Source organism: Daphnia pulicaria, chromosome 9, assembly GCF_021234035.1.
Source record: "Daphnia pulicaria isolate SC F1-1A chromosome 9, SC_F0-13Bv2, whole genome shotgun sequence".
Taxonomy (NCBI): domain Eukaryota; kingdom Metazoa; phylum Arthropoda; class Branchiopoda; order Diplostraca; family Daphniidae; genus Daphnia; species Daphnia pulicaria.
This window is the reverse complement of record NC_060921.1, coordinates 678,380-691,612: the sequence shown is the minus strand read 5'-3', so window position 1 is coordinate 691,612 and position 13,233 is coordinate 678,380. Positions and strand designations below refer to the sequence as shown.

The 13,233-nt window shown below is 37.6% G+C and overlaps 1 protein-coding gene and 1 long non-coding RNA gene across 2 annotated transcripts in view; one reads left to right on the top strand and one right to left on the bottom strand.

The window, feature by feature from the left end:
• The window catches only part of LOC124312826 (exportin-1-like), a 639,300-nt gene that overhangs the window by 217,758 nt on the left and 408,309 nt on the right, over window positions 1–13,233 (top strand). The window lies entirely within an intron of this gene.
• On the bottom strand, window positions 10,776–11,319 carry LOC124313592. Its single transcript, XR_006910848.1, has 3 exons — window positions 11,279–11,319; window positions 11,032–11,220; window positions 10,776–10,966 (listed from the first exon to the last, which is right to left on the bottom strand). It is a non-coding gene; the product is annotated as an uncharacterized LOC124313592 (long non-coding RNA).

Here is a 13,233-nt window from a genome sequence, read left to right as displayed (position 1 = left end):
TTGGAGTCTTCGATCTTGGATATGATAAAAAAAAAGAAGAAAACTCTTGTGATATCTATTACTACCTTTTCTGACTATTTACTATTAGTACTTAGTAGTGTCTTTCTGGTTTTCTATTTCATTGAAACCAAATATTACAGGCCTTGACCAATGCAGGATCTATTTTCCCAAAACCCAAATGAAGTAAACAGCTTATTTTTATTTCATTGCAATCAACTCTAAATACCAAAATAAGTAGTACAAATAGTAAATAGCATGTATGTAACCTTACTATAACTGTTCCAGCTGACTAATTTTCTTTTACATCCTAATTCTACTTGAAATTCTAGAAAGTGTGTGCCGGCTGTCCATTCATCAGATAAAATCCATAGATGTGACCCAATTTGAACAAATTGCTGAATGCTTTACTAAAAGCTTCAATTGGAAAAATTCCAACGTGTTTGCCCACAAGCTGTTGAATTAGATTTAAGATTATGACAGGTAAGCATAACTTTTGAATTTTACTAACAAATCAAACATTGATGAAACAAATCCACCTCGAAATTTATTTCCCTTTATTTAGCAGGCACAATCTTGCCAAAAAATTGTGAGGCCTTTAAGTATGCCTTTTCATTAGAGCTGATTGAGACGACAAATTCTATTCCTGCCAACTGCAGCAACCTGCAGCTCCAATCTGTGAAGTGGGAGCTGACCATTTGGCCAACTACAGCACATAGAGGTAAAAGTGGGATGCTTGATTTTTGCGTAAGTAATAATGTCAATGCCAATAATAAGTTGGTGTTATGTGCTTGCTTGTTAAGCTGTTGGCTACCTCCCTTTGTTTCCCCTATTTTTAGCTCCTTAGTCTCCCCGCCTCCTGAAGAGAGGAGACGCATCTCGCAGAATAAGTCTAGACTAAACGATGCCCTCTCCATATTTGAAGTAGCAAGATAAAGATAAAAAAGTTAATTGTTTTCAGTGCCTGCGAGTGATTGTTAGTCATCGGTTTCTCGTGATTTCATCGACACTGAACAATTCCACAACCTCCAAACAGTTTTTCAAAGCTTCGAGATAGTTCAACTGACGTGCATTTAGCGCACACGCGTTTGAATTCACTTTACGCTCCAATTCGTTAACTGACTCATCAGACCTTAATGGAGATTTGTTGTCCATATCGTCGAATCGGCCTGAACTTATTTTGAGGCAATCTGCTGGCTAGCTGTGTCATCCAGCTGAATCCGCCATGACACATTAAAATCCGAAACTTCGTCGCAGTTGCTCATACTTGTTTTGGATTATATTCGCCGTGTCGAAGCTTTTATCCACTCAGACAACTTGGGGACCTGGTGGGACGTACAAGTAACTATCCGCATCATCCTCCGCATTCCGAAACCGTGAGTCTCTTTTGCAACGGGAGAAAAATGAAGTTGATCGTAATTCTCGTTGCGATGATGACCGTCTGTTTGGCTGTTACCACCGTAAGTTAAATTATTGATTACCTCGAGTATCTCATGTTGAAAATCTGTAACGTCTCCTTTTTAAAATTCAGTTGATTGACGGTCATATTTGTCGGTGATTGAAATTATATTTCATTTTAACCCCATTGACCAGAAGCGAACGACACTCAAATCGACTGCACGACTAACCACCTTGAAACCCGCCACGTCCATGTCGTCCAAGCCAAAATTGACAACGGCAACAACTCGCAAACTGAATGTTTCCACCACAACTAAACCGACCACCGTTATTCCAGTCTTTTCACTTTGCCGCGACGCAAATTCATCCGCGTCCACTGGCAAAATTCAGCTCAACCAAACTGCGCAAACAAACAGCAGTTCTTCTTGCGTCTTTGACATCGTCGCTCCGCCCGGTCGGCAGATTCAAATCTCTTGCTCTGTCGTCTCCTTCAATAATTACACAAGCAAAATGACAGTGAGTTGTGTTCGTTGCTCAACTTTTGGGTGAATTAATCATTTTTTTAAATATTCAGTTCATTGGTTTGCCGGAAAGCGTCTTGCCACAACCCGTACCCAACAGGACGTATTATTCTCTGGCAAACACTTTGTCGCTGTATTCGGAATTTGTCGGATCGGACGGGTTTGATTGTAAATGGAACACGGTGCCCAAGGAGAACACAACCAAATTTTATTGTATTATTTTTATTTTTTATAGTCTTTATTTTCCGGTTTTTGAACTATGACAACATGATTATTAAAACGGACGTATTTATTTTTCAGTGTGTCGACACGGACAAACCTCATCGGCTTATGGCACCATTCAACCCATAGCTGGTAATTCATCATTAGACACACCGAGACATTGTTCCTTTTCCATCGTGGCAGCCCCAGGATACCAGATTGAATTTTATTGCTCGGCCATCAGTCTCACAAGCTCTGGCCCGTCTCTTTCAAGTGAGTCGACTATTCGAAATGACGCATACAGTGTTCTCTATCGAATTCATTTCTATCCATTACTAGATTTCAGGTGCAACTGCTGTTATACTTGTAGCAAATCAGACGTATTTCTCAACTGCTGATAATGTCGGTGTTCCTGACGTCGAAACTGGGCAGCGCTGACTGGATCAACTGCAACTGGACGACCGCACGCAGGGAAAATAAAACCCAGTTCAAACGTGATGATTTATTCGATTTGGTGAGTGGCAAACTCAAATTAGCGAATTTTGTGTTTCATATTTCTTGTGTTATGTACAGTTTGTCTTGACGGATTGGCAACAGCGGCTGCCGGGACCATCACGCCAACCGGAGACGACATCATCAGGCCCTGGGGAAGATGTACGTTCGTAATCGAGGCTCCTCCCGATCAATAGATTGAGTTCACCTGCACTGCCATTAACCTCACCAGCTTTACAAGTCAATTACAGGTGAGCTCCTTATTACAATTATCTTTCAGAGCACATGCTGTTTATTTAGAAGTGCATCTTCATTGTGTTGTGTGATTTTAGATTGATGGCCAAACAGATCAAACACCGATTATAGTTCCGATATGAAATCGGACGTATTATTCTGATTCCCATTCCATTGGTTCAGTTGCAAGTGGTCGTTCACACGAAAAGGAAACAGTTCGAAACTACAATGTAATATATTCATTTGGGTAATTGTGGTGGCATAGCAGTAATAGCTTCATCAATACATTTGCATTTCCAATTTGTCGTGACAGTGAGGCTGGATCAGCCAACGGGAGCTTGAGCCAGAGGGATTACATCTTTAAAAATAGATGACCCGTTTTATCATTCAGGGCTAAATAGAATTTGTAATTTGTAATAATCAAGGCTCCCCTTGATCAACAGATTCAAGTTTCTTGCTCTGCCCTGGACTTGAATAGCTCCAGCAGTTTCTTGGTGGTGAGTCGATTTTCCGTTTTTTTTCTATTTTTCCGGTCGCTATTCATGACAAAGTATTTTTATTAGATTTCTGGATCGAATGAAGTGTCATCTATTATTTCGCTTTTTTATCCGACCTTTCTCCCAGTCCCATTAAACCGGGTGTATTACTCAGATCAAAACAACCTCGTTTACTTGGCATCACAATTTAACACTACTGATTGGATGAATTGCGGTTGGTCGACGGCACCAAAGCAAACAACGACCAATTTTAAAAGTTATTTTGATAAAAATAGTATTTCATCTTGTTCTCAATAATTCAACGTCTTCCGTTTGAAACGTTTTTTTTTTTAAATTTCAGTTTGTCGTGACGCTGAGACAACTTCGGCCAATGGTACCATCCAGCCCTTAATAGACAACAGGGGGCAGAGGGGCGCGTGTTTTTTCTCAATCAAAGCGCTTCCGAATCAACAGACTTTAATTGAGAAATGAAATTGACTTGGTTATTGTGTCGAATCAGATCTTCGTCGCCATTTGCGCTGCCGCTTTACCCGGTTCACCTGCTGTTCAAGTCGACAGTGAAGTACAAGGAGAACAAGGTATCGCCCATTTTCGATTGAAAGATTCAATTTTCGCCTGACACTATTTGATTTCCCAACAGCTATTTCAATGCGTGACGGCGACGCTATCAAGGAGGCGTTAGTGGAAGAAATGGACTAAGCTTTCGTGTGCATCGGGATGCAACTATTCTGAAAGGTTGAATTAAAAAAAAATGCAGAATAATTTGAAGTCAAATTACATGACAGCCCATTTTCGAATTGAAGGGTTATTTTAGAAAAAAATATATATAACTTTTTCTAAAACAAACCTAGAAAATATGATGTATTTTTTTCAGACTTTTGTAGGTGAAGTGCTGTCTTGATTTATCTTTTAATGAAAACAAAAATTGAAAAAACAACCCTTCCAAATTCGAAAAAATGCAGTCATTAGGTGGCTAAATATTTCAGTGTGTTTAGGGATTGAACTATTCAGCCCTAGAATGTTGGTAATGGTGGGGGGGGGGTGGGTAATCAAAATTCAAAACCCTGAGTGCTGAGATGAGACGACATACCTACACCTCTCACCATTTCATTTCTTTCACGACGCTGTCCGAGAATGGTAACACTCTTTATTGCTGGATGGTTTCTATCCTGATATTTGTCGTCATAAAAACGGTAAGTCCTGGTTTTTTGCCTTAAGGTTATTAAATTTAAATAAATCTCGAGTCAATTTACGGACAACATGGCCTCAATACTTTTTAATTCCATGTGGCCATGCCTGTTGTACACTTGTTCAAAATCTCGTCTCTTGCTGCATGTAGCACGTTTCGTCATGTCAAAGTACTTTAGAACAATTCCAGTAATTATGTTGAGTAACTCAACAATCCTTAGACTATGTTCCCACATTAAAATTCTGTGATTGAGTTTCTGATAGAAATTGAGCTTTTTAAATCACTAAATATACATTTATTTGTAATATAAAGTTACACATTAGTTGCAAATATTTTGTGATTTAATTTATGAATTATTCAGTCGAGAGATGAACTTGAATCAAGCTTGTGAAAACATGGATTTAGTTAATAGTAATTTGAAAAGTCTTTTACTAATCATAATTTATTTTTTGGCAGGTTGGTGGATGTTCTCAACGTGCAGTGCCAAGTCAACAAGATGCCTCTGATGTGGTCCCTATCATGTTGCGAGATGAAAATGTGCTGAAGACAAGAAATCTGAAATGGCGATAATTTACTGGAAAGACAGTGGGTTTGCATTTTGCTTAAATTTTGGTATGTGTTCTTAGCTTCGAAACTACACGAGTAGGGCATAAAACTTTGACTTTTGATAACATTTGACAATTACAAACTTCTTCAAATAAGCGTCTATGTGAAAAGATTTTAATTACCTTGTGAAAAGTTACAATTTTCTTAAACTAAAGCTTTTCTTGAACAGAACTGAGTTTCCCTTTTTTTATTTGTTTGAAAATGTTCCATTCTGTGTTGAGCTGTTGTGTGCAAAATGGTTGGTGTTGCCTGATGGCTGTCTGGCATTTTATTGGCGTGTTCTCTTGCTACTTGTCAAATGTTGAGGTAATCCTTGATTAATACTTTTTTAATTATTGGGTAGTAACTAAATCTCCGTTCTCGTTTCAGTTAATCGTACGCCTTCGTTCCAGATCTGATCCATTGGTGAAGCGGAGGAGAAGTTGCTGTAATTCAAGACTGATAAGTTATTTAGATCTAGACAAATTTAAACTGCAAATTTTTTGTTCCTTTTTCCCCAAGTAAACAAATGTCCTATGTTGGCTAGTTGTGTGTAAACCAGGAATGTCATGAAATTTAATGATCTGTGAGAAAAAGTTAAACAGCAATATTGAGGTCTTATTAACTTAACATTCATAACATTGCGCTCTATTAAAAACACCACAAGTTCAAATAAAATAAAATTCGAATTTTAATAATAGCTCTGTTTCTGTAACCAAAATGGACATGGCAGATGTTGTGTACAGTTTCTCATAAAAGTTTATTGAAAGAATCTGGAAATAATGAAGCATATAACTTTAACTCGATGTAAAACTTAAGGTTGCTTGAAATATACAAGCGTTAAACATACGTTATAAATCACAGCAAACAAAAATCTTTAAAGGGAATTAATTGTCCCGCCTCCACCCACAATTCCACCACATTTTACAATCACATACATAAATACATACATTTAAGTTAACCGGTTGGCTGCCACGCCATGCAACCCGTGGATTGTTCTCTACTCACTATGTCTGAAGGATCCATGACCGCATCGAACAGGGGGAACTATCGTGCATTGCCTTACAGGCGCCTTTCGGCAAATTTGGGCTGGTGCGACTTTCCGACCCCGCGGCATGAAAACCACGAGACCGGACAGCGCACGCAGCCCGTGCTAAGGAGCTAGGGGAGAACAAAGGCGTGGCAGACACCGGGTTAACTAACACAAACAGAAATATTACCAACAACAAATGATGATCCGCGCTGACATTTTGGAGATACCGGCGACGTTTTAGTGTCCATCTTCTCGACGTTTCCAATGCATTATCTGAATAAAGAGAAAACAATTATTATTTAGTGACATGCCAATAAAAGTTACATAATAGTCACATAATTCATATAGGTTCATTGTTCTGGTTTTTTTGCTCAAAACTTTAAACTCCAGCTTTGAATTGCTTAAAATCTTCCTTAAAATATTGCGAACTGTACACATAACAAAACTCACTTGCTAGTCTTCTAAAAACAAATCCGGAAGTATACCGCAAGTAACCACAGCGCCTCAACCATTGAGCTGTCGTCAAATTAAACCACATATTCGTGATCTCCGTGAAATTTGGGGTCGATTAGGTGTGATTAAAACGAAATCCAAAATTTGGCCAAAATCGAGAATTTTCCTGAACCATAGTTCAGGAAAATTTTCGAAACCGGAAGTACGAAAACGTACAAAAAAAACATGAACTTTACCACAAATTTTACGAGGATCACGAATACGTGGTTTGTTTGTGCGTAGAATGAATAATTACTGAACTACGGACTGAAATGAGAAAACCGGAAGTAGAAAAAAAAGCAAAAATCGATAATTTAACAAGTGAGCTTTGTTGGCGGAATAGTTATCGTCAGTTACCACTAAAAATTTCCACACAATAACTGCCGATAAATGTTTAAAGAGATGTGTAAAGTTACTAAAACTGACTGTTTTGACAGCTGAAAATTATCGAAAAGCCATCTAGCGTTAGAAAAAAGAAACGTCTAATAATGCTTTGCGCGCAAGAAGGGCCTGATTTTAGAATTACTACATAGACATAGAGTTTAACGCAAGTAGATCACTAGTAGATAATCTAAGAAAATAAGTCAATTGTCGGGTACCTGGGCATAAATCCGTGGAGAGTGACAGGCCGACGGAAGCGACTGGTATAACTCGGTAGTGAAGTACGAGTGTACGACAAATTGTTTAGCAGCATAATAAGCAGAGAAGCTAGATGAGTGTGGGAAGCGAAGATAAGGATGGAGCAGAGAGTTGGTAGAAGTCACTCTTCTGTAATGGGCAAAGGCCAGCATCAAGGATCTCTGTGCCAGGACCACACAATTCCAATAAAGAAACTGCGTTGTAGATTGACATCGGCGGCTGATTAGCGAAATCCAATGGATCCAATGACATACCACACAACCTATGAATTCCTAAAGCAAAGAACAGAAAAAGGTTTTAACATTGCAGTGAGGCCCATAAATTTTCATGACCAAGGTGGAATCCAAAGTTAAGTACATGATAAATCAAGAACATAGAAGCACACCTTTACCTCAATCTGTTGTAGGCTTTTTTCTGTTGTAGGCTCATTTCTTGTAGCTATGAAGTGGGAGATGTAGGGAATGGCAGCAATACAATTTCATGACGCAACAACCCCACCAAAAGTGTTTAAAGGTGTAAACATCTTTCAGGCAAGAAGGAACCTGTTAAACAAATGGGTGTGAATTTTGAGATTATTTCATTGCATTGATGGATGATGAGGTAGTAAATTCAGAAGGTTATTCTTATCGTAACCATACATGCAATGCCACAACTTTTGGGCATAACAGCTTGCAGTTTTGTCTAAGATGTGAGAGGATGATGCAGATGATGCTGAGCGCGTGAGTCATAGAACGGTTGAGCAATTGGTTTTTTAAATGGAGTCGAAATTTAATCTGATGACTAGACGGCAGGTACATTTTCTAGAATTCCAAGTACAGTAGACAGTACACAATTACTCAATCGGTCAAGTACACAGTGAGTGATAGAAAATTTTCTACTATGTACTAAGAATAATTATAATAAGCATACAGGTAAATTGGTTGATTTTGGGCAGTAAAACATGAAAATTCGAAAACAGAAGATGACAAAACTCTTCACACATTTCGCCATTTTTATAAACAATATCAACATCCTCTAGCGGCAAACTGGACAATCGTATGAATTGTTAAAAACCACCGCTAGATTATGCCAGTATTTCATGCAGACGAGACGAGACGATTGTCCCAAGCCAAGCTCCAAGGAACGAGCTGACAGCTGAAATGTGGAAAATTGAAAGAATTCGAAAAGTTAAATCAATATGCAGCCTAAGTTAACAATGATGTTTTTGAAACTGAAAAACTGAAAGATGAATGAACTTGGTATTACGTTAACTAAATGTTCTAATCCATATTGTAAGGATTGGCTGTCAGCGCTCTAGTTCTCGGCAAAATAGTTCATTCTCCTCGTTCGTTTATTGCTCTCTCGCTGACCTCGATTCAAATCACTTTCTCTTTTATTACTTCGACTTTCTCCCGACCTCATTTGACCTAGCTTTTCAGTATAAAACCCCACCCAACGCAGTTCTTCTTCAGTCAATGCTAGGCTGTTCAGTCGGTCTAGTGTTGGCTCACCCCTTCTCGGGTCTAGTGTCAGGCCGTTTATTCGGTCTGGTGCTGGCTCGCTCGTTCTCCGTTTTAAACTTGTCTTATTTGTGTCTTTGTAGACTTTGACGCTGGCTACTCGGTAAAGGGCCGTGTGTATGCCTCCAATCTCTCTTGATGTATTTTTGATTTGTTTAAATTATGCGCGTTACGGAAATAAAACATCATCGAACGAAAACCCGCTTTGAGTGGAGGTTTTACGAAACCTTTCAATATTTACCAGTCCATTTGTCATCATTTGCCAGACGTAATGACGACCATTGTTGAAGCTGGCCAGGAATTCTAAGCTGTCATCAATCCTGCAGCTGTAGTGTGCCTATACTAAAAATGGAATCCAAAATTGCAATATCACAGCAATCTTACACATTTTCTGTTTTTGTCTTTCAGATGCATGTTTTTTAAATGCTGAATCCAAGAACTTTGAGACGTCATTTCACTTGATTGACTTTCTTTTCCGATTTTAATAATGGTGAGCTGCAGTTTGAGCATGTAAACTTAATAACATTTTCTACATCTACAATCAATTGTGTTTGTCCTCAGGTTTTTGTTTGATTTTTCTATGTGATATTGCAGACACACCATATTGCAAGTACTTACCTGAGCAGCTGAACTCTTCCTTTCTGTGGTTCCTTTATTCAATTGATTCATTTGAGGTATTGCTTGCTGTTACTGCAATCTTGTTTAAAATTGACATCTAAATCATCTTTCTAGTTTAATCCCTCACCGCTGTTCCAGACCTTATCCACTAGTGGAATATGTAGAGAGATGTTAAACTTATTCGAAGTATCTTGTCATTATCTTTTTTTTACTGCATTCTTAGTTAGTCATTTTATTTAATTTCAGGTTAACCCTTTGCTACAATTTGAAGAAGTTGACGGTTACAGAAGAGCTTGCTTTCAATCAATATTAATAAATTAGGTAGAAGTAGATAACTTACAAGTGCATATCTGGGCTCCCTTGTTTTCTGTGACCCCGTTTCCCTAACTAACCATTAACCAACGTCCGTCGGTGGTCACTCACCCGCTGTGATAACTAGGATTATGAGGAGGGCTCTATTCGAATGGGGACTTGGAAGACTCATGATGTGCGAGTTTTAGCAACTAATGTTACATAAGGAAAATTATTTAAGAAAAAATTTGAGTAGAAAATAAATTTGTTTATTTAATATTAGAATAATACAAGGATATTATGGAAGTTGATACATATGCATTGATGTGTTTGATACTTTATTAGTTTATACAGCATTTTTCTTCCGCGTCAAAAATTTCTTTTTTAATAGATATATTAAATAGTTTATACACATCCCCAACATTCTTCTAATAATTTTTCCAATTTCAATTGTTTATTATTAATTTAATATAGAACTCTTCTCAAGATAAAAACAGTATACAACAGATAACTCAACAACATACTATTTGCAACTTCCACAACATGAAACCTTCGTGTTTCATCAACAAACAACCATTTGCAACTTGATGCAAAAAGTATTTTCCCATTGTCTTACCTACCTAAGTCTTTCGCACATTGAACATCAACTACAGGAGCATAACCTATAATGAAAATAAAATAAATCTTCAGCATCAATGGAAATGTTGTAACAAATTAATGTTACTTTAAATTGTTGCAAATGGACTCGACCCAGAAAAAATTAACCGAAAATGTTGAAGTTCACCGCATTCATCACAAACACCAGTTCCGAAACTGGATAGAAAATAAATGGCGAAAATTTGCCACAAACACCAAACTCTCTGCCCCCTGACGGGTGACTAAACAAACAAACAAATGTAACCATATTCACCAGATTAATAAAAACTGAAGTAAAAAATAATTACCTGTTCTATTCCTATTATTTAATGGGTCCCCAACAAATCAAATAGCCATAGAAACCTACAGGAAAAAAAGACAGGTTTAGTTCGCTTTAAATCTCACCGGGTAAAACCACACGTCCAAAATAGATGTGGAAAGTGCCTTACTCTAAATCGAATGAATATTCAAACATTATTTATTGCCTTGTCCATTATGCTGTCAATCAATCGACGTAAGGCTTCATAGGACATGCGGAGGGTGTACTTGTTGAAGGTGTCGGTCTTGCATGGACGCAATTTATTGACGCAGAAGGTGAAGCCAACTAAATAATCGAAAGCCAAAGCGATGGCACCACTCAATCCCTATTTTTTCGCAATCCAAACATTAAGAGAAATATAAATTATTGAATATAAAACATAACTTCTACTTGGTCTTGATGAGGTTTTCCTACCAGAGATCTCACAAAGAGGTCAACAGCTTCTCAGATTGCATGCACAAGTAAAAGGAGAGGAAAAATCCACACAATACTCAGTGAGTTTGCCACTCAGAACCAACTCCTTTATCAACAAAGAAGCGGGGTTGGAGCCAATAATGGAGACCATCAAAGTGAAAGTTCCTGAATTACAAATTAATGAGCAGCATCTAATTTTAATTTTGTAATAATTGAAACTTACTTTAACATCTTGTCACATTTGCGATTTTTTCAGACTTCAAACCAAGCTTATTGCCTGGTAAATTTGGATGGCAGCTATAGCAGCAGGCTCCACCACCAAGTTTCATCATTAAGGGCAGATGATCCAATGACATCCTTCAGGTTAGTCAAAGTGTAAACATCCTACAACGTACAATGTTCAACTAAACAACAATGCATAACTCATTAACCACTTACCTTAGGATGGGAAGTGTGTTGAACTTGCTTGGGTTCAAGAAATCCTCCTCACTAGCCAAGTCTAGGATATGATGGCTGTGTGTGTTACAATGGCTGCCATTGTTCTTCATCAGACAAGAAGCAGAGATATGAACTTGGCAATGGGGTCCAAAGAATTTCAAACTAGTGCTATGTACACATATGAAAGATAATAAATTCAAATTTCACAATTTAGAATATTTCATAAAAGAGTTATTTCAATTTAAGAAGGGAAATCAACCTTTAATTCTCGTCGTTATCATTCAGCAATCTGGATTGAGTGATTGACTACATGTTGAGTTATTAAATGGAAAAATCTATTGGCCCCCGGATTTCGGGGGCCAATAGCCAAAAATGCTATTGGCCCCTGCCGCTAGGGGGACACTGGAAAAGGATCGCGCCTCACAGCAGTCTTTTGTTTTTGAAGTCACTGCCTGTGCCTTGGGTACTACGGGGAAGGCACAGCCGAGCCGTGTTGTTGACAAGTGATAGTTCTTCGTCGTCATGTCTTTTTCATTGGAATTAAGTACACAGCCACGAGTGACGGTGAACACACTCTTATTGTGTAAAATTAGAAGCAATGTAGGATGACAGGACTCAATAATTTAAATTTTATAACCGAAACTCTATAAACTAAAAAATATAATTGGAGCAGGAATACATAGGTAGAAAAATTTCACGGTATCAGGTTGATCCTTATAAATTCAGTGAGCTTTCCCTCTTGTTAAAAAAAATATAACTTAACGTTGTTTGTTTATTATATGCGGCGATTTAAGTGTTTAAAAAATAATCGACCCGGTGGAAGGAAAGCATTCAAAAAGTGAAACGATTCACGGATTCAGTGCAATGAAACAAGTTTTTTTTTAAGAAGCAGGATGGCCATATAGTTCTTGTGTTCATAATTTGTTGTTTTGTTAGACTAATGAATTTCCGTTAATTCTCTCACAAACGAAAGAGGGTGAACGGTGAACCATGCGCAGCCAGTTCTGCATAAAACGGGAGTCCCGTTGGGTCCCATCTTTCTTATTCGATTCACGCGTAACGTGGGAATCAAGCAGCAGAAAAGGGGGAAATGGTGAGTCACGTTGCTGGATGATGTTCATTCAAGGTCGTAAACAACCCCTCCAACCCCATTCTTACTTCTGAGAACTCCGGCTCAACCTTCAGCCAAACAAGGTCAAGGGGGGAGAATGAGGGTGATTCACTCTGTTGTTGTAAATGAAACCATGTAATTTACATGCTTTAAATTATAACGCATTTGTTTTGTTTACAAAAAACAAAACACAATAAATGCTTTACGTTTTTTAAGAATATGTTTTACTATAAACAAGTTTTTAAAACTATTCACTACCCATAATGATACAAAATTTTATAAAATATCCTTCTGAATTAATAATATTCCCTAGCTTACTTTAATTAAACACTAGTTTTGTGGGATCATAACATGGTAAAATAAAATAAAAAAGAAAAATTATTTTCGTGTCTAACAACCCAATTTGATACAAATTTCAAATTGAGGTTTGAATTATTACGAAAACAAATTTTAAAATAAATTCTGTGATAGCTATAGCTTTACAATAACGTCCAATATTATAACTTACAAGGTCGTTAACTTAATTCTACATAGCATTCATATGGATTCAGAAAGGCTACCATTTTTTTAGACTTTTGTTCTTCATATCATGGTCATAAGCAATTTTTATTTTATTTTATGAAAAAAAT